The sequence below is a fragment of the Apis cerana genome, linkage group LG1, assembly GCF_029169275.1.
Source record: "Apis cerana isolate GH-2021 linkage group LG1, AcerK_1.0, whole genome shotgun sequence".
Taxonomy (NCBI): Eukaryota; Metazoa; Arthropoda; class Insecta; order Hymenoptera; family Apidae; genus Apis; species Apis cerana.
In genome coordinates this window covers 17557238-17580000 of record NC_083852.1, presented here as the reverse complement: position 1 = coordinate 17580000, position 22763 = coordinate 17557238, and the positions used below count along the sequence as shown (strand labels likewise).

Genomic DNA, 22763 nt, shown 5'->3' with positions numbered 1-22763 from the left:
TATTAAAATGGTATATTAAAATTGCACGAATATGATTTATATCCCAAATCATTTATCCGTAATAACGTGATATCGACATTTTCTTGAAAATAGCTCGAAATTTTCGGTACATTATTTCGAATTATTTAACCGATCATATGATTCATCAGTTTCGATCACACATGTCGATTATAATTTGCTCTCACGGTGAATAACAACGTAATTATTCATTGATGATGTATTGTATTTCCGCATTATCGATAACAGGGAATTAATAAAGTTGACTCGCGTCGATATTCCTTTTTATACGAGGAGAAAATTTTTACTTTAATATACTCGTAGTCAATCAAATTTGATTTTCGAATTTTTTCAAAATTTTAAAATTTTATTATCCCCATTCTAAATCACTGATTTCTGAAAAACTGCAAAATTGTGCTCGATCTTCCTTTTCTTGCACAAATTCAATCGTCCAACAACAACCAAATTAAACTACAAGATATCCTTCGCAGTGCGTATTCCACCAACGATGTTGATCCAATCCTGCAATATATCTCTGATAGATGTGCGGCAAACAGCCTATATAATATATATATATATATACAGCTGAACTTTGTTGATCCCATATCCATTATTAAACGCTCGACATATCTTAATTGTGTCGCACAGACGCATGAAATGGCACTTCCTCTCGATTGTTAATTGTACCGACAGAGGGCCAAGAAATCCGGATCATAAATTCGGATTAAAACTTCAACCGATTCCCCTCCTGTCTTCCTTGAGAAGTTGAACGACCCTTTTTTTCAAATAGGAGAATAATCGGTCTTTTTCTTCGATTGATACCTCCTTTCTCGATTATCGCTTCGTTTTTCGACCGTCTTGGATGGAATCGCATCAACACCGAATTTAATTCCGCTCGTCGAGCGAGGATCAAATCGGTTTCGCGTTAAACGTTTCCTCGATTGTTTGCCACGTTAATTCTTTCCTCCCTGTTTTTTATATTTCAATTATCAACAGGGATATAACAGGAGGAGATACTTGGCGTATTTAACACGGGATAAGATAATTAGATAACGCAATGTAATTATTAACGACAGGAGTTTAAAACGTGGTCGTTGGGACACGATCGTGTAATTTCAATTATAAACGGAATTATGGAGAGATAGATAGATAGATAGATAGATAGATAGAGAGAGGGAGAGAGAGAGAATTTTATCGGATATAATTCATATCTCCAATAAAACTTGAGACATTTATTGGATTACTATCCAATCGGGGTGGCTCGCAACGAATTTTCCCCGGGGAATACTCCTGGGGGAAACTTCAATCAAATTTTCAACTGTGTCCGTAGTCGTGTCCCTCTTTCTCTCTATATCTATCTTGCCCCACCTTTGTCGTGTTCTCCCAGTAACTTGCCGCACGCGAGATTTCCAACCTGTTCATTCCGTCCACGTTAATTTTGGAAAGCAATATCTTGAAACGAAACGGTTCGATGATTTAGAAGATTCGTAGGGGTAGATAATGTCGAGAAGCGTTAGAACAACGTTGGAATTTTTTGAAGAAATTTTGGATCGTGAAATGAAGGGTACTTTAAAGTAGAATTGCAGATTAATGTGATGTTTTATAAATCTATTAATATATAATTGATTACTTGATAAATTCTTTTTTCGTAAGAAATGTAAGTATAAGCGTTGAAAATCTGAAGATAAAAGAATAAAAAGAAGAGGAAAGAAAAGATTGGAAGAATACGCGAAGAAGGAAAAAATCCGGAAGAAAGGAAGGGAAGAAAAACAACCCTTCTCCATGATTGATACCGTAACAAAGAGGACCGCAATCATATAGAAGCCCAACTTCTTATATTTTTTTTTCCCCGAGACGAGAAAAAACTCTCGCCATCTATTTTAATATAAACAAAAGAATCCCGAAGGAGAAGAGCGCGCTCGTTATTCTTGATTTCTCGAATCCCCTCGCAGCGAGAGGACGCGACGCGTCAAAGGAAGCGGGAAGGAACGAACAACACCTACCCTCGAATTCGCATTGGCAATCGTGCGTCCCTGTGTTTTCCCTCGTTTTGTTTCACGGGGGAATACGTGATTCTTTTCATCGAAGGCGTCGACTTAGCCACCCTCCGTTACGACCGGCGTGTACGTTGGTCGTCGAGTGTTGGCGCACAAAAGCGAACAATGTACAGCGGACAAAGCGCGCGCTGACCTTCTTTCCCTCTGATTCTCGGCTGAAAATTGAATTCTTGTCGACAATGCGTCACGGTAAATTGCGCGCTCACTTCTGAGCAATCTTCTAATTATCACCTGCGTTCCAGGTGGATGGATCCTTTTGCCAAACCGTCTTTAAGAATTGACAATTTAAACCCATCGATACGTTCATATGTAAATAATGAAATTTGGAGTTGTTGATCGTTGAGTTATTTCGGGTGGGAAAGTTTTTTTTGAAAAAAGGAGGAATGAAAATATGAGTGATTTTTGAAGAGAAGATTTCGAAGGATCGAAGAAATAAAAATTTGTGATTAAGTTACGTATTGAAAGGCGAAATTTGTCGTGCCTGATCGATGATTCTCGAATTGGAAAGATCTTTTGTAGAGAAAAAATTTTCTGTGAAAAGAGGAATAAAGGCGCGAATAATTTTGAAATTGGAAAAAATGTCGGATATCGGATCTGGGAGAACAAAATTTGAGGTTTTTCTATCTGAAGAGGAGGATTAAAGGCAGTGAAATCTTTCGAAGAAATTGATAGATATCGGAAGAAGAAAAAAAGTGATCAAAGCTGTCTATGAAGAATTATGGAACATAAAGAATCCCTCGCGCAAAAATCTGACGACGGATTCAAAGATTGCGATCAGAATATTCATCGAAGTGATCTGTAACCGATTTAAATGCCTCTGAGAATTAACGTGGTTTACAGAGAACTCTGGTTCTTCCATTGCTGGCCATTTAGATTGAAATCATAAAGGCTATCGATAACCGTATCGTCAGACGTGGCCGGACACTAGGATCTGTGTGATGTGGTCTCGTCTTAGATATCAGACCACCGAACAGAGAGAAATTGTTAACCTTATCCTATTAACTTTCTCTTCTCGATTTCACGAAAAATATGATTGAACATTTCGAGAGAAAAATTAAGAAATTGGCAAACAATTTGATTAAATTTCAACAATAATTCAACGACGTCGCTGCTTAAATTTAAATTTAAATCTTCTCCCTCTCCGTCGAAACAAAGTGATGGTATCCAAAGATATAATACCGGTCGCAAAATTTCCAGTGAAAACAAAGGTATGGATGTTGTTTCCAGAGATCGTAATGGGAGAGAGGGAAAATAAAAAGGGAGGAGAGACGAGAGGGAGAAATCTCGTTGAATTTACGACGCCCCATTCAAAACGTTGTATCTTGGACTGTGAAACGAGACTCGTGGCGGGTTGGATTCGGGTGAAAAGTTTCTGAAATTCTAAATGTTCCCAGAAGCGGTTCGAATTTCCTTGGGAATGCTCCTCTAATTAGAGGCGCCGCTATTCGCGATGATACGAGACTCGCTTGGGAAATTTCTCTTGGCAAGTTTTCGCGAGATGAAGCGCTGAACGATCTCAATTCGGCGGATTATCGGTGTAAATTGTTGATTGAACCGATTTTGACTCCTCCCTTTGACGATCGATAATAGAAATGGGGAATAAAGATGAAACTGTGAATTACGCTATTGCGAGAGCGTTGTTGTGGATACCGTTTGCGATTGGATTTTCGTTGTAAATAACTTGGAATTTTGGAATAATTAATACGTATTACGCGATAACGTGTGCTAACACTACCTGTTCAATCCATTTAATGGTTTACTTCCGATGTTTGTTTACCATCAACAAGCGATACAAGAGAAGTTTCGGCCGTAGCTATTCCAAAATTCATCGATTTTCTCTTAAATTAACTATAATACTGCACCAATATATATATAAATATATAATATTATCGTAACGATATACATATCGAAGGATTATCGAAGCATTGGTGGAAAAGGAGAATAATTGAAATAAATTAAGAATCTAATTTCAATAAATTTGAAACAAGAACACTTAAACATCTCGTTCAAAGATGAAGCGTGCATTCTGTCTCTGTAAGTTACAAGAAATTTTTTTCCACTCGGATAAACGAATATATTTCTATTTTTCTGGAACCGGCGCGGGATATCCTCATAAAAGATCGGGGACGAAAAAAGGAAGGAGCAGAGCCGATAGAGTAGGAACGATGTTGTCAGGGATCCGACGAGAATCGACGTCAGCCGAAGCGGAAAAGCGTCGTGGAAGCGGCGGGCTCGATCCAATACGATCGCGAAATAACGTTTCGCGGGTGTCAAATAAGCGGCTTAAATTGAATTTCGTCGAATGCGCCGATTCCCCTCCGCCTTTGGCGAGCTCTCCATTCACGCCGAAATGAATTTTGAATCGCGCGGAATCCGTTCGTCCTTCGATCCGTCCAAAATAGGCGAGGAGGAAGCACTCTCGGCCGGAAGTGGAGGAACGGTGGCGCGGAAAGACGTTTCTTTTTGTGCTTCTCTTTCTCTCTTTTTCTTTCTTGTGTAATCAGTTAGGATGGGAAGAGTTGTCTCGCGATGATCGAAGCGGAAAGAGTGGTTGAATCGTGGAAATCGAGCCAAGCGTATCAACGATTGGAAAGAGTTTTAGTTTCTTCGGCATCGTGGATGGCTCGAAGAATGTTGTTTCGACAAAGAGTATTTTAAGGGAAGTTTCTTCTCGTCCCTTGGAGCAAGTGTATATAAAGATTTTCTGGTTGAAATGGAATTTTAGGTTTCTGGATTACTGATTGGTTTAAAGAAGAAAGTTTTGTATCTTCGACCACGTTCCAATTCTTTCGATTGCGATTCTCGAGAGAGTTTTCTTTCTTTCTTTTTCTTTTCTTTTGCGATATATTTTATTTCGAGTTATTATCGTAATATTAATGGTATCATGCGAAACAAGAATCATTTATTAATTAATTAAATACTTGTTAAATTTGATTCTTCGTGACCCCTGACAGGATCATTTAATATTCCATTCGAATCGGTTAATTAACGAAATACCTTCAAGAGTGAATTACAATTTAAACGTATTTTAATATATTCGTAATTAATAACGCGGCGACATTCTTTGCCTCTTTATCTAAAATTATATTACAATTCGTATATTACATATTTATTGCTTCAAAATTAATTATTTACAGTGTTTCGATGCTGTATTTTTTCTTTTTTTTTTTTTTTAAATCCAAATACTAATTTATAAGTAATTTCAAGTTCGATTCGAGTTATCTCTCGACATTTCGTATCGACAAAATCGAGGAAATAACAAAAGAGGAAGAAAAGATTCGAAGAACAAGGGAAAATCAACGTGAATGTCGTTGAATCGACGATGATAAGTACACCGTGGTGTACGAATGGTGGACGATCCGCGATGCTTGCGCTAATAACGCTTAGCTGGATCGTAATAAAGGCAAGGCTGTGATGTTAATACCACGGGGAGGTGAACCTGAAAACCCATTAACTTATAATAGCGAGCGCGCATAATGTCCACACAATCGACGTTGTAGAACGTGGAATGGTCGCTTGTGCTTTAGAGGATGGAAAAGGGAGAAAGAGAGAGAGAAAAAATTGTTAGGAAATGCCTCCATTCTGAAATTTATTCATTTCCATGTAATAAAAATAATTAATACAATTAAAATCGAAACATTTATTTTACATATATAATTTTTCTTCTTCCATAACTCGTGTATCAAGATTATCATGGATATTTTTCCTGTAATAAGATTCTCATTCTCTCTTTGTAAAAAGATTCTCTGAATCATCTTTGTGCCCGCGATTCCATCAACTATTCGCAATATAAGTGAATTTTTATTTCATTATTTTGTTATACTCCGATTTCCACGATCGAAATACGAGGGAAAGAAATTGATTCGATATTTCAATCGATGAACAAATTTTATTTTTCAAAAAGAAAAAGGAAGGACTTCGCTTCCAAACACAGAAAAAGAAACGCGAGATATCAGATAGCATGGTGAATTAACCGCTTAACTCCGTTTCCTTGGTTGGCGAGGAGTTGAAATAAAAGCCGGCAGGCTGGAAATTCTTGCCTGCCTTTTTTTCCCACCTCGGCTTCATTGTATGCGTTGGACCCGCGTTTACCATTAGCAAGGGACGAATGCTCGTGATGCAGAAGTGGAATGCAGATGAGGTCGTGATAGCCGAGGGACTCGGGGAAAATGGGAGAAATAAAACGAGCGAGCCGGTAGATAACGCGTGGACGAAATAGAAACGGGGCGCAGAGAAGGAAATAGGACGAATGTCGTGAAAAATTTTCGAGGCAAAGCGCCGGGAACGCTTGCCGAGGACTGGCTGCCCAGGGATTTTTGTCATAGCGCGATTTTGATGGGTGCAAGAATAGCGAGACGATGGCCTACTTCTGACTCGCTGCGTACAACGCTCGAATCGTTTCATAATTCTTCCGATAATAACGTAATTTATTTAATTGCCCGATTGTGCTTAAATAGTTTAGCTCCGGTTTACTCGGTTATAGCAATGATTCATATGCGTTATTCCTTCGTTCAGAGAGGGATGGGCAAAATTTTAGACGGTCAAAGTTAGGAATAAAGTTACTCGAATAATTCATTATTCGAAGCATAAGCGTTAAGCGCGAAACTTACGCGGAAGAACACCGACTGTAATACCGAATAAATGTTACTCGAGCTCGTTTTAAGCTCGAACTTGTTATTTAAAATAATTTTATTCGAAATAACGTCGAAACTAATTAATTTTTTATCCAAGTATATCCTTCAATAATATCCTTCCTCTTGATTAATCCATATTACTTATCCAACCTCTTATCTTTGCTCCAAAATTTATCTTCAAAAGGATACCAATCGTCCTTTTTCGCGATTTTAACAAATTTTTGGTAAAAAGAAGAGAAGGATCCCTTAAATAAACTCTGCCAGTCATTTCCACAAATTCGGAATGCTCGTTTCCAGTTTCCAAAAAGCTGCCTCTCTTCTCGGATTCTCCTCTTATCTTCCGTTCTTTTTTCCTTTTCATACGTACGAGGTTGGCTCGAGGCGGAACTCGATGAAAGAAACAAACACCCGTGGAAAGACGGTCGGCGAAAAGAGAGCACGGCCGCTCGCACTAAATAACCGATAAGCACTCGTTGGGCATTACGCGGTGTTATCAGGAAAGTTCTAAACGCCGCGGCGAAACACGAGCATTAAGTGCATCAACTTGGTGTATTGCGCCGTTCCAGTTCACAAAAGCCGGGTTTATGCACCGCCCATAAGCGCTCGAGTGTCCCTCGTAAAAGGTGGCGATCCAACCGACCACCACCTGTGTTAAATATATATATACACATACTCCCAAGGACCGATCCCTTTACGTTTCATTTCGTTTCAATTTTTTCTGCGTGGAAAACGCGGCGTTGTTCGATAGAAGAGATATCGTGTGTTACCTCGACATCTTTCTAGTATTTGGAATTAAGGACGAGAGAAGATTGGGTGAAAATAAAATGATTCGTTCGAAAGATGAAGATTGAGTAGATGTTCTCTCCGAAACACTTTTTTCCGTCGGAAAATATTTCCATCCGACGTGGCAATATCCCGATCGAAATTCGAAACGACAGTTTCTTTTTTATATCGCGAGAAGCGTCGACTCGGTTGTGAGAGCAGCTCGAAGCTCGAAGACACGCGGGGTTGTATGCAATTTCCACCCGTTTACAGCGATGTCGTCGATATCGAGGAGGAGGGGGGCGTGCTTTATGCCGTGGTGAGGGCAATAAATTCCGCCGAGTCGCGCTCTTATGAAGCATAAAAGGTTTGCCGGGCGCTTTTACCCAAAGCTAAGCAAGAAAAATTGATCCCCGCCCAGCTTGTTTCCTCCCCCAACCCGGAAAACTAAACTACTGGTATTGCTACCTGCTAAGTAGCGCATTACGCGTAACGACTCTAAAAAGCCGCGATAAATCTTCCCTGGGACATATTATAACCCGACCATTTTTTGGCGCCTTCGCTTCTTCCCATCCCGAAATTTAAAGAATCTTTCGCGAATTCGTTTTTTATAATCACTTTGGAAGAAAGTCTAGTATGAAATTTAGAATCTCGACGAAGAATTCAATCATTTTAATATAAGACTCGCTGTTATATCACATTTTTGATTGACAGTGTAACGAGTTAACTATTCTCGAGAAAAGAGAGATTATTCGAAATTCCGCGATCGAGGTATAAGTTGCTTACTCTCTCTCGAGACGAGGTAAGACGATTTGCTAAGAAAATGCTCGACCACCTCGAGCATCGTGTAATTCGAGTAAATTCTTGGAGAAAATTTTCGAGACGAGAGAAAAAGTACGAGACGAATTATTAAACGATCGCGAAATCGGGTTACAAAACAGCCGATTAGCCGAGTGTTTGGGGGATGGAAAATAATTCGAAAATGAGACGGGGCGCCGGTTGAAGAGGTGGTCTCGTTTTCACGAGAAAGAGAGAGAGAGAGAGAGCTCGAGAATAGCCCGATTCATCTGACGAGCTCATTATACCGTGGCCGGGTGCACGCCCGTTCTCGACCAGAGTTTCTTCTCCACTCTTGCTTAAAACCTTGAAATTACAAGCGCCATTTTCGGTAGGAGCGTCTTCTGGAGAGGATCCCGATTGTAAACGAGTGCAAAACAGAGAATACGGGACGAGGCCTTTCACCGGAAAATCTTGGGCGTTATAAAATAAGACTAGGCAAGGGGACAATAGAAGTTTTCGGTGGACGAAATTGCTGCTGCTCTCCTTGTCCCTTCGCTATTCCATTCCGGTGAAAATTTATATTGGAAAAGTTGATCTGCCTCTCTTCTCCAGTCCTAAACTTCTAAATGATCCTTTATGTTATAAAGTAGGAATGTGTTTTGGAATAACGAAGTAGTTTTCATATTATTCGCGAAATTCTTTTTCGTCGGCACTTGTTCCATTTAAAGTTGGATCGTTTAAATTGAAAATTTTTAATTCAAGTTTAATTGGATTAAGAAAGGAGATTTGTTTTCTTTTCTTTTTTAATTTTTTCTAAGATTTTAATTCTTTCAACGACGAATCTTGCAAAGATCGTTATTGTTAACGTTTAAGAAACAAATCTCTCTTGATCTTATCTCAAACATCTTTGATGCCGACGTAATTCCTCGAACAGATCCTAAGATCGGCCTCTTCGAAGAATTCTAACAAACTTCTCCGTCTTAAATTAAATCAACAAAGAAAAAAAAGATATCCCTTACGTTTTCAACAACAAAATTCTGCATCCTTTGAAAGAATCTCGAAAGAAGGTATCTAATTGAAATCCAATTTTCGAAAACTGTTCGCCGCCGAGCGTCGAACAGGAAACGATTTTTGGGATAAAATTACTCGAAAGAGAAGACGGAATAGAGTGTCCTCCAGCGATACACGCTGTATTCGAGACAAATGGAAATTTATATCTGCCTCGTATTTACGCGGCTCTTTAAGGCATCGCTCCTCGGTGTAATGTTGTTGGAATAATGGCGAAGACGGGGACGCCCCAGGGCAACCGCTGAAAGGGCTTACCTCGGATGTTCTTTTCTTCCCGAACAAGTGAGGGGCGCGTAATAGAATAAAGAACAAGGGTCTATATCTTTCCTTTTGCACGATGGATACGTGGCACACACACAAACAAACACACACACCTCTCATGATTAAGATAATCGGGACGGATGATGATGATGACGTTGGAACTCGAGGATTAATGACGCAACGTGCTTCCTTCGAAATTTGGACCAACGATCGTGGATATTCGTTTGTGTCAAGATTTCTTTTATCCCTTACTTGACACTTTATCTATCCTTTATCCTTGAACAAAAAAAGAACTCGAAGATTACCGTTCACTGCCATTCTCTGGACTTGGCGACGATTACCGTCATCGTCAGTTTCTGGAAGATATTCCAGGATAATATCCAGGTGTTCCATACCTGGTGGAAAATTATTGAGAAATTGTTTCCCTTGGATTTCTCCAACGAAGAGAAGAATTAGTAACAATTATTAGATATGCAAGATATGATTCTTTCGGAACAATTTTTTTCAAATTTAATTTTATATAAGTCTAGTATTCGTTGAGCAAATTATGAAATTAAACGTAGAACGATGCATACAATCTCAGTTTTAGAAATCGATTAGAATGGAGCAAAGTCTTTTTAATCATTAATTAACCTTTCCTTAATGGCGGAGGGATTGTTAACTTTTCCTAGTTTGTTTTGATAATTATTATTTATTTAGAGAATGTTCGAGAGGCGATGAACGTTGTAAAATGAGAATATAGAATTTTTTGAAATGTCGCAATTAACGTGCGTCGAAAATTCCGTGTTTTTTCATTCCTCTCTTTTCCATCTTTTTTCAACATTAAAATTAGAACATCAACTAACATCCCTAAAAAACGTGTAACTTTTTCACGTGTGATATTTTAACATAATCTCCATTTCTTGATCTCGTTTCCCGCAATTAATATATATCATCAAAAAAATCCATACTACTTTTCATCTCCTATCCTCTATCTTCTTTAAAATTAAAATTACTAGGATCAAATTACTACCACGTCTTTAAAAAAACATGTACCTTTTTTTCACATAATATTCTAACAACATAATCTCCATTTTGTACTCGTTTACTCGTTCTCTCTACGATTAACGTGCACCACTAAATAACTCTCTATTATTATCCCTTATCCCTTCTTTTCTTACTATTTTAAAATTAAAGGAGCAATCTACTATTATGTCTTCAAAAAACATTCCTACGTGTGTAATAACACATTTAACGATACATAATCTTCACTTTTCAACCTCGTCTATCGTCTTACATCCTGTTCTTGAAGAATCACAGCAATTGGTACAATTCTCGATACGGAGCACGTTTTATTCGTATCTGAATCTCTTTCTCATACATATGGTCTGGTGGTCCTAATGTGATCCTGGAAATTTCATTATAAAACGCAGGTCGGTCCGATTTTTGCCCCAGAAAAATGGCGCCACTGTGAAACGGAAGTTCTATTCGTTGAGCAATCGATGCACACCAGCTTTCGTCGGAGGATAAGACTTGCTAAACCTAATAATCGACTTGGGATATTTCCGAAAAGCTTATCTTTCTTCGGTATCTGTTTGAAGAAGAATATGAAAATTTAGCCAACAATTTTGTACGAATGTAAGAAGATCGTATTGTAAAGACTGTGTACACACGAATGAATATTTTATAAAGGGAGCTGATTTTTAAAGGGAGGGGAAAGAAAATAGGATTTGGATATTGTTTGATCAGATATTTTGCAAGATAAAGAGAATTTTAAATAGCTCGGTAAATTTATTCAAGAAATTTTACAAGTTAGCAGACATCGGTATAAATTTTCGTATATAATAATAACAAGGTGAGTTGTATGAATAAAATTGTTTGAAGTTCATGCATGTATTAGTTGGTTGATTATTCCGTTGAATTGGAAATTGTGCGAGAACTATTTAAATACGAAATGTATATTTTTGAACGTTGTTTATCTCTGCATTTTTCACAATACGCGTATTAATTATCAATTGACAAATTATTCTGTCAAGAAGAATTGGATGCGTGATCGTATATGATGTAATTCTATTGTGCGCAAGATAAATTTAAAACCAGGCCACTGTGCAATTATTGCAATATTTAATGCGCGAGCGATAATTTAAAGCTGAATTTTTGTTACTGAAATTATATGATATAAATTCACAGATAAAAAAATAATTTTACGAGTAAAAAAAATTTCGCGCGCATCAGATAATTCTTATAAATAATACAAATATTTTCCATATTTCACTTCGAGCCAGTTGGTATAAACATATTTCCATAAAATTAGAAAAAAATTTTCAAACGACACGTAAATAACAAAATATCGACACGCGAGATAACTTTTTATCGGTATTTATCGTAACTTTCGTAACGAATACAATTCGTTTTTGAAATATTTGCAACATCAGAGAAATAATTCTCGAAGCTCGAAATGTGTACCGCTCGCCAAAAAATTTGTTTTAATTCGTCACAATTTAATCACCAGCCGTTCTTTATAGATGCAATCTTTCTGTCTTTCTGTTCGAGCAACTTTTATATTGCATTTTTTTTTTTGTGTGTGAATTTTCATACAGAGAGAGCTTCATTAAACTTTCCTGCGCTGCGTGTATTTTAATAACAAGTTTCGGGATTGTCCTGAAGCGGGGCCACGTGTTTATTAAGCGCAAGCCAAAGAATGAAATCCCTGTCGCAAGGTACACGAAACAGAGACAGCCTTTCCAGTAAATCTAACCATATGTAGATGACTAGATTTGATTGACTCGAATCAAACGTCGAAGGATCGCATTTGGAATTTAAAATAGAAAAAGAAAATAAAAATAAGAATATCAAAAAGTAAAAAAAAAAGTAAGAAAAAATAACAAAGGTTAGAAAAAAAGTAAAACTGAGAATTATTTTTAAGGTGAAATTTGAACAGAAGAGGAATGGGATGAAATTTTATTTGCATTTCATTTCGTCGAATTAAATTTAACAAATCTCTATACATTTAAACTCGCTATGTTAAACCGTGAAAAAAGAAATGTCGGATATTTTCTTGTACGTGTCGTCATGCATACAGTGGAATATTATTAAAAACATGGTAAAAAAAAAAAAGGAAAAAGAAAAAAGGGAGAAAAGGACACAGCAGTCGACACAGAAGATTCGGTGTTTCGTCTATGCCGGAGGGAATGCAGGGATTCAACGGTTGGCTCGTCGACGGTGCGGTTTTTCCAAAAATTCAAATGGGTCAGCTTTTTGTTTCGACCGTCTATGTCGAAGCGTTCTTTTTCCTTTAACACAATTCGAGGATATTGCTCGAGAGAATATTACTGTAGAAACGAGTTCAATCGAGTCAATTTCGGATTAAATTGAACATATAAGAATGCGAAATTAAATGAAGAAAATGTTTGCAATTAATTCGCCAATCTATTTTCAATCGTTTTCTCCCGGATTTCGAAATTCAAAGAAACAGACTGAGACCTAGATATTTCTTCTACAAAGGAGAACGTGGATAAATAAATAACGAGGAAAGCCTCTTTATCACATCTGTGTTACGCAAGAAACTAATGAAAACTGCACTGCAGAAGTTTTTAACGTTTCTGCGATCATCATTTGGATTTGTTAATCTTGCACTCGTTGCAATTCACTTTCTATCCGTATCCGTAACTAAAACCTATAACAAAAGAGGAACAATGAATACGAATCCAGCCTTGGACATAGACTCAGTCGACAGCAATCTGCCTCGAAACTTGCGTTTTATCTTCGAGCGAAGAAAAAGTCAATCCTTACACGTGCTTTACACGCAAAATACTTACTTTCAAGGCGATCAGAAATTCTGGAAAATCGTTTTTACGCGTGGATAGAGATGAAAAGAGGAAGAGAGGAGGGGGAGGAGGATGGACGCGTTCTGCAAAACATTCGGTGATGAAAGTCGGTCGGTTTGCCGGTCGATTCTGTGAAAAACAGCGAAAGTAGCGGAGGTAGATCCGCGTTCAGACGTGATGGATTGCGTTGCCCGCAATGGCGAGTAGTACTTTACGTCGAAACGGCAGAGAGATTCGTTCTTGCCGATCTATTTCGAACCGAATATCATTTTCGTCGTTCCGGAATGTTCGACTCTTGAACTCTCGAGTTCTGATTAGTCAAACTTGCTCGAAATCACGTTCGATATATTCGAAGTTTTATATATACTTGTAAAAGGCTTGAAGAAAGGTTTTCAAATTACTTCGATTCGAGGAAATAAGATGAAGAAGGAGGAGGCTCGACTAACCACGAGTACAATAATAAGGGGACATCGACTTAAGAGTTGGATCTATAAAATCTAAGCATCGGATTCTCCTAGAACTGTTACGAGAGACCATTGTATCGATATCAGTTTGGCAACCACTGGTCAAAGTTCAATAGATAGTTTGGAAAATTTGGAAGTAAAATTAAAACTTGTTCCCCTCAAAATTCAAGAGTATCGTAGATAACAAAGAAGAGAGAGAAAAAGAGAAGAAATGGATCGAGTTTGCCAATAATTTGAAGAAGAAATTTCATCGTCGACTCGGAATCCGTTCGAATCACATATCCAAGAGATCGATCCACTATTCTCGAGAACAAACTCGAGCATCGATTATCACCACGTTACATATTGGATTAATAGGATGAGTCTCGCGGTATCACACAATAGTCGGATGACAACCCCTTCTGTCTCTGCCACTGCCAATTATAGAAGCGGAAACTTAGGCACACGGCACCTCCACCTGTCCGTAGGGTAACTTGGATAACGACGTTTCGAGCACTCGAGTCGTCGAGGAATTAGCCAAGTTTCCGGCTATTGGCCGGAAGTTCTTTTTTTCCACGACCACCCTCAGACCTTAACGTTTTTACGGCGAACGAATTTCTCTTCCCTCCTCTCTTGGAAATGTATTGCTTTCACCAACTTTACCTCTCTTGCGTCTAATTCTCTTTCCTTTCTTTTTTTAGACTCGTTTCAGTGTTCGAGATGATCAGATGAAACGAAATAATTGGATTTGATGGAATTATGGGATGTTTCGTGGTGTTGGAAAGGGATTTGGAGAGCGTTTGATACAATTATTGGTGATCGTTTCATGGTTAATTCGAGTGTTGAGGGTGAAAGTAGCGATGCTCGATTTCCCAGTCACGTATATATAAAGTTAACCGAGGAATCGAGGGGATTTTAATGGGCGAGCTAGTCGGATTGATAAATGACCGGTCTTGGGATTAATTGTGCCCGTTTGTTTTAATGATCGTTCGTTTAGCCTCGTTTGGGTAATTCGTGGTTTCCTTCGTTTTCGACTCGTCGAAAATTATATCCGTAATGACAAAAATATGAAAGAATTTACGAGTTTTCAAGTATAATAAGAATTTTTTTTCCATTCTTAAAATTTAATCGTAATTTAATCCTCTATCTACGAAACTTTCCAAAGAATTACATTTTTACGTGTACTTATTCCAGGAAATTTTTTATCTCTAACTGAGGATGCAGACGAAATACTTTCCGCGCATCGATGTCACGTTAAACAGTGGCAAAAACTAAAACGAATTTTTCCTTCAAAGTCGAAGAAAAATCCAAACTTACATATACGTCTTTCAAACAGGGGAACATCGAGCAACTTATCCATAAATTTCTCGAGTATACGTTGAATCGAATGGGACTTTGCACTCGACACGAACGAATCCCGCAGAAGACGGAAAGTTTATAAGACACTTCACCGCGGAAATAAAGGGAAAAAGACGTACGTGAGGGTCGTGCGAGGATAAAAGCAGCTCTATCGTTATTCGTTTCGACAAAAAGCTGGTTTTTTGCCCAACCTACTCGATATCCACCATAAAACACGCACGTGAGAAACTTTCGCCCGCTTATACCCTCGTCGTGTATGCATTTTCGATTTCACCATAATAGGGATTACTTATAGACAAAATTTCTGTGAAAATTGATTCGTCCCTCGTTCAACGATGCTTCCGAATTTTTCCTGGCGAGATTTTGTTCGTGAAATTACAATTGAATCACAAATATTTATTCGATTCTTTTCGATAGATCGAATGAGTAAAAGTTTTTTTTTTCAGAATTTATGCTCGAGATATTTTTTAATTTTTAATCTTCTCGTGAAATTTCGCGGGAGAGAAAGAGAGAGAAATTGGAAACTTTGGAAATCTTCTAATTTTTCTGATAAAGCTTCGCAAGGGAAATCGAGAATTTCAGTGTTGCGCAAAAATAAATTTGAATTTCTTAAAAATCTTATCAAACTCGTTCCAATAAACCGTAGGACTGTTTCGCAATTTCGTCCCTACAGTTCGGCTCCCAGGTGAAATTAGATTTCTTCGAAACGTTTTACTTCTCTTTTCTCGGGGCCCGATGGTAAGACGAAACTCTGCACAAAGGACAAACTCAAATATCACGTTTAATTAGGGAACGTGTAACACAAACAACGGCAAGAAGTCGCGAGTGCAAATTGAACTGTGGCCCAGTCGCGTTTAGAATTTTTACGCGACACTGGAGACACTGAAGCCGTGTCTTGAAACCCTAGAAAAATCTATTTCCTCCTTGTCCTGCATGGAACGATTATTTTTCAGTTTTAACTGTTCTCTTTGCGAACGAAAAGTCAAAATAGTTAAAATTGCTCGAGTCTTAATGAGAAAACGTGTTTCGAATAAACAATTCTGGTAATTCGAAAGAATATGGAAGGATATGTTTTAATTAAGAATCGTGTGGATGTTTATATGTGCAAATATTTGTATCACAAAAATTTTATTCCTTTTCTACGCAGAGAGATGGAAGTCGATCAATATCTTATTGTTTCAGTTGATAGATCAATTGAGTAAATATTAAAAATTGTTGAAATAAAAGTTGTTCGATTGATTTTGTTAGTGGAAAGTTGTGAATAAAGGGATTTCTTTTAATTGCATAAGCTATTTTCAGAGAATGTAATTTAAACATGAATCATAATACATTTTATTTTTAGATATTTTTACAACGCTGTATTAAAATTTATTCTTCGGATTTTCAGATACGTACATTTAAATTTCTCGTAAAATGCATAAAAATCCTCGGCGCGATAATTATTCATCTAGCGCAGCATTATGAGATAATTTCCCAACCCTTTCTTGCGACCTTCTTTTATAATAGATCCTTCGTATTTTCATAAAGAGCCGTTGAAAGTCACTTCCGTTTATTTAACTAAAAAAGGGAAAAAAAACTGCTAGCACGAGTACAATAAACTGTAATAAAATAAAACAGAGAGCCAAAATACAAAGAGATCGTCGTCACACTGGTCACAAATCTGACGAAATTTTCTACAAAAATAATTACAACTACGAATATCCAAGATTTAATAATATCGAACGTGTCGTTATTATTTTTACAAAAACGAGAAACATTGAAACAATTCGTGTATTGGATTAATTTGTTTTTTCTACCCGAGTTTCATTGGAATCGATGAAAATGGGCGTGGACGTTTGTCATTCTTAATTTCATCCCCGGAGGAAAAAATATCGTGGTGCAAATTCGACGTGTAATTAGATGGAAAAAAAAATGAAAGTGTTCCAACGGATTTTAAGGGAACAAGGAGGAGGATTATTCTAATTAGAGAAAAATTTTATTGTTTTTTCGAGATATATACAATATATTCATTATCCTAAACTCGGATTTACCATTACACGTGCACGGCCGACACAAGCGAAATTAGATCTCTCCGCAGGGCGAATTTGGTCAAGAGTTTCTCGTCTTCTTCACAGGGTGTGTCCAATCCCCCTCTCCCTTCTCCTTTTCCAACAGGCGACAACGACGGCTGGCTGGGAATCCAAGGTTGTTTAATTAAGAACTTAATTTCGAACGCTGTTTGTTCGTGCCCCCTTGGTCTTTTTATCGCTCTCATCGATTCCGGCCGAAATTAATCGGGAACAAGGCGTGATTGATGATAGGCGAGAAGGATTAGTTTTTGGGAAAATTGCTTGGAAGAAAGTAACAAGAAATGCAATCGTTGGTAAAAAGTATTCGATCGCTTTTTGAAGTGGAATAATTTTTCTTAAAATCGAAGAAAGATAGAGGATTGTTTTACAAACTCTGATCTTTGGAAAAGATGCAATTTTGTTCTCCCTTCTCCATATTATAAACAAATTCAACGACGATCTGGCATCGCAACGTATTATTTTTCGTTATTTTTCGTTAAACGTAAACACCTTATATACGATATATATATATACAGATTTCACGTTTAATTTTCATTCCATATTTCGACGTAATTCGTTCCGTAAATATAATATTATCGTTCCGTTCCAAGAATCTCGAATAGATGTAATATTATCGCCGCTTTCTAAGAATTTCGATACAAATGAAACGAAAGAAATAGAAACAAAGCACACACGTAGAAGCGAGCGAGACCAAAACATCAACATTCTAAGACGCGATAATCGAGCCGAATCGAAGGAGACGTACGCAGTTCCCGTCCGTCCTCGCGAGCGTATAAACGTTATCGAGCGTGAAACGAGGGACGCGTGTGAATAATTCATCTCTCGCGGAGTGTTTTAATCTAACATCTATGAGCGATTCGAGGGTCGATTTCTCGGTTAATTGGTGGAATATCGGTGAGACGCGTCGCCATTTCTCCTCTTGGAAGTTTTGGAACCGGACAGCGGCCGCCACAGAAATTTATGAATCGTTAACACGTTTCTAACGTGTTCCAGCAAAATAAGGATTGAGGGAAAGATCGAGGAAGGACGATTAAAACGACGAAGGTGCGTACGAATTTTGAAAATAAAGATTTTGGAAATTGCGATTTAAGAATTTCTTTTTTGCGAGGGTTGATATGAAGAATAATAGAAGATTTGTGAATTAAATATCAGATTTAATTGAAATATCGAATAAAGGATTGATTAATCGTAGCACAGGGGACGATGAAGTTTTGTGAATATTTTTTTGTTTAGAACTTTAGCTTGACTTTAAACGCCATAGTGTACGTAGTCCAAGGAATTAAAGATAGTTGAATTAAAAGAAAACTCTTATAAGTCGAATTATTCGGATATAAAAATTGTTCTCGATTGCCTTTAAGGAATGGTTCAAAAAAGTTTCGAAGAATTGTGAAGGAGATTTGTGAAATGGGAAATTAAATTCAATAATTTAATTCATTAAAAAGTTGTGATCCTGTTGGTAAGAGAAATAAGAAACGAAAAATATATCATCTAGCCGCGGAATCAAGCTTGGACACCGTCCCATTCTTCTAACACGGCAACTGTGATTAATCAAGAAACCTCAACGACACTTACTTTAAAAAGAAGAAGCGGAAGAGAAACGATATTTCCAGCAACTCTGTTGCGGAGCATGGATTGTTAATCACGGCCGACATCGTGAAACTTCACGATGGAAGAAATTAAGCTCAAGCCTCTCTCGTTTTTTTAATGGAATAACGATCGTTGTAATCATTGCCATCGGGGATAGAGACAAAGAAGATCGATTATATTATTATATTGTTAAATAACATTAAACATAATAATTTCTTCTTGTTTCGCGCCAATTATAATTATTCATCTCTTATATCGAAATAATTCTTCAAAATTAAGGGAACAGAACTACTACAGTAGAAGGGATGAACAATATTTAAATAATCGATGCGCATTGTTGTTGATAAGTAATTTTTTAACAAAGATAAAAAGAAATGTCCACGCTGAAGAATTACACCGATATTAAAGGGAATTTGGAAGAGTTGGAAAAGCTTCTTCTAATCGGAATCTCTTGGAATTCACAGGGCTATTAGCTGGATTAATATAATTCCATTGCACGTGTTGGAAACGTTTTCTCGATCATTTAAAATGACATCATTCTTCCCTCTTCAATCGAATTTTTTCCGCGGAAAAGAGAATGATTTATCGCTGTACCGCAGGATGTAAAGAGTATTGGAAAAGTTTCACGAGTTATCCGTTGAAGAGTTGTCGAAGTATCGAGGAGTCGTGATTAAAAATTGATGATCGTTGGGAACACCGAGGAGGGTCTCTCGACTTCCTTTCTTCGGCGAAATGGAAAAACACTCGATGAACGACGATGGAAATTAATGGAAACCCGTTCCTCCGCGCGAAACTGTTTAATTAACGAATATTTTTCGGTATGGTGTGTGGAGCCCGCACCGCGCCGCGTCGCAATATGTGGGAACGAACGATGGGGAGAAAATCCTCTTGTTCATTTATACGGCTCGTAAATTTTGCATGTGATGGACCGTGAACCAAAACGGGATAATTGTGAAAGCGGGATCCCGTTTTTAAAACTCGAACAATGCGTCGCGATACGATTGTATGCAAATCGTGAAACGAGTGTTAAATATTATCTGGCGGTTATATAATACGGATACAATCTGATGTTTAAAACGATTTACGATTTTCGTGATTGCAGAAAATCGTATCGCTCGTTATGAAGCGATGTGTGTTCCTGTATCGGTAATAAATGTAATTTTTTTGTTTATGATAAGAAGAGGCTTGTGTGAATGTTTCGAATGTGTTTGAAAGGAGATTTGAATTTTCGAAAAAACGAAATGGAATTAAAAGGTAGAATTTTTTTTTTCTTTTTTATTCTGAATAAAAGTCGTTACGTTCGCGATGCCTGTTACTGAACTTTTTTAATGACGTAACGTTACTCTTTGAGGAAGTTCGTACAAGAATTGCGTACATTCGTAAAGAACTGAGGAAATTTAAGTAACGTTTGAAAAGAAGAAAGAGCGAATTTAAGCAAGAGTAAAGCAGCCATGACGTAAATAAAATAAATGAAATGAGGAAATCATTCGAGTCGGACAAGTGAAATAAAACAGTTTAATATCTGTGCACAATTCTTGAATACGAGGTCCAAAAATTATAAATCTCTAAATTTTCTATTCAAGAATTGAACATTTCCGAAAGAAATCTATTATATCGTACTATATTATACATATGTACGAATCTTAATTATTTTGCCATTTTAACACTAGAACTACCAAGTCAAAAATGTCTGGTTTTATTATTCTTTTAGAATTTTCTTTTTTTAAATATTTTTCTGTCTGAAAAATAAGATGACTTTTACATCAAAGTATTAAATATTATGAATTTCATTTTTTTTTCTTTAATATAAATCGCAGTCATTTTGACTGGTACAGGTAAAAACAGGTACATGTCCATCTCTGGTAGTTCTAGTGTTAATACAACTCTAAATTATAATTAAACACTACGTAAGTACAAACTCTACTAAAACTAAATAACAGAAACTCACGAACGAATCGTCCCAACATCTCGATTGAAGCATAACTCAAAAAGAAGGTGTACTCGTCACGATATCGTATCGATAGAAATCATGATTCGAACTTAGAACCAAAGTTTCGTAATAAAGATAATCGTAGACTGTGTTTAACACAACATTTTATTCAACACATTTGTTACCTCGAGTTGGAATGGTTGTTCTTGATTTGCCAACTTGACGAAGTTTCCAAGTTGGCTCCAACAACAGAACTTGTTTTACTAGTTCTACGCCAGGGATGACACAGTGTTAAAAAAAATTTCATTCAGGAATTCATTCAGGTATCGAGGAAACAGGAGAAAAATTCGTGAAAATTCACAACAGGTGTTATCGCTTTAAATTTCACGAATCAATTTCCGGGGGAAATGTTAGACGATCATTTGTGTCCGACCAAGTTTCAACTTCTTCTTTCGATGGAGTTCGGATGTTCTGTCCCGCGAGATCGAATGGATCGAATAAAGATTTGTTGTATCGGTCTCGCGAGCCTCGCGAAAAATAACTGTTTCGAAGAAATTCGCGGCCGAGGATTGCAAGACTGGGAGCTGTTTGATTGGGTTGCACCGAAGGAATAAAAGTATCCGATTCGAAAATGTAATTTTTGAGGCAGTTGGATAGATCGGATTCCAATTGTTGTTGCCGGCCATTCCGAAAGAATTTCTTTCCAATTCCTTCAATTCGAAAGGGATTTTGACACGAGACACGGTATGTGAACATTTTCAATTAATTTAATTTAATCGTATCATATTAATATAATTTATAATAATGTGAACAAAAGTTGAGGAATAAACTAATCGCACTCTCTTTACATTTTTTTTATTTTTACTTGATTTTTCCGCATTTACTTATGTATTTTTAATTTCGACGTTAATCTCGGTTAAGAGAAATAAAATTCGCGAACAGTTTTAATTCATTCCTTAATTTTTGTCAATAAGCGTCCGTGTCGTTATAATATCGATTAAGAACTTGGAAATTAATTGCACGATATATTTTTTCTTCTATGTAGAATGAATTTCAATTTTCACGATTGATCAACAAATTAAAAAACACTTTGCAAACATTTGAAAAAAGGAAATGTAAAAGGAAATTTTATACATCTAAAAGAGAAAGAATTCGTTTCCTTTCGTTTAAAATCGAGGAGTAGGAAACTCTAATATACATGGCAGTACGAGCGGAAAATAAAATAAAATAAAGAATTTGATCTCCCCTTGAAGAAACAGTGTTCACGATGAAACAACTTAACAGGATGCCTTCCAAAGGCTGTTCGCGATTTAAATTAGAAAACTGGTTTTGACGGTGGCTGAGAAAACAAACCCCCTATTCTCTCGCGTTCGTCCTCCAACTTGTTAAAACAGCACGAAATCTCGAGCGGCTTCTCTCGCCGTGGAAACCGTATAAACTTGCGAACGAACTTCTTTAAACTTTTCTAATAACATCAGTCGAGAATTTCACCATACCCCCCCCCTTCACCGGTTGACTAATAAATCACGCGACAAAAGGTAGGAAATTTTTGACGCGGCTCCATTCGATCCTCTCTCAAATCCTCGCGCAAATTTTTTTTGAAAGATCCCTGGAAAAGCGACCTCCTTATTGAATAAAAATAAATAAAGATTCCAGATGTTATATCCACGCGAAAATAATCTCGAACGAACTCTTCAATTATAATTCTCAACGTAGTTGCACCTTTTCTAGAGAGAGTCACAGGGGAAGGAATATTTAAAAAATGATTAAAGATCATTAAGAAATATGCAACAGTCATTAGGGGAGCTTTGAAGTTTTAAGGAGAGAGAAAAAAAAATTCTTTGCGTAAAATACAGCTGGGCGGCAAAGTTCAACATCCGCACCGATTAAACTCTCAAACACGGAGGTCGGTGGAGAGGACTTTGGACGCTCGTTACTGGAGAGGAAGGAAGCGGATGCTGTGTAGAAGGAACCGGAAGTGGCTCGTGCGGACCTCGGTTAAATCGCGTA

General features: G+C 37.3%; 1 protein-coding gene across 5 annotated transcripts in view; it reads left to right on the top strand.

Moving 5' to 3' along the window:
* LOC107993447 (uncharacterized) overlaps nt 1-22763 on the top strand; it is a 248620-nt gene that overhangs the window by 178039 nt on the left and 47818 nt on the right. The window contains exon 1 of one of the 5 annotated variants that reach the window (XM_017049859.3): nt 17994-18280. The exons of the other annotated variants lie outside the window; for them this stretch is intronic. The gene's annotated coding sequence lies outside the window, so the exon portion shown is untranslated. Of the gene's footprint in view, nt 1-17993; nt 18281-22763 lie in introns of those variants that run through there. 5 annotated transcript variants of the gene reach the window in all.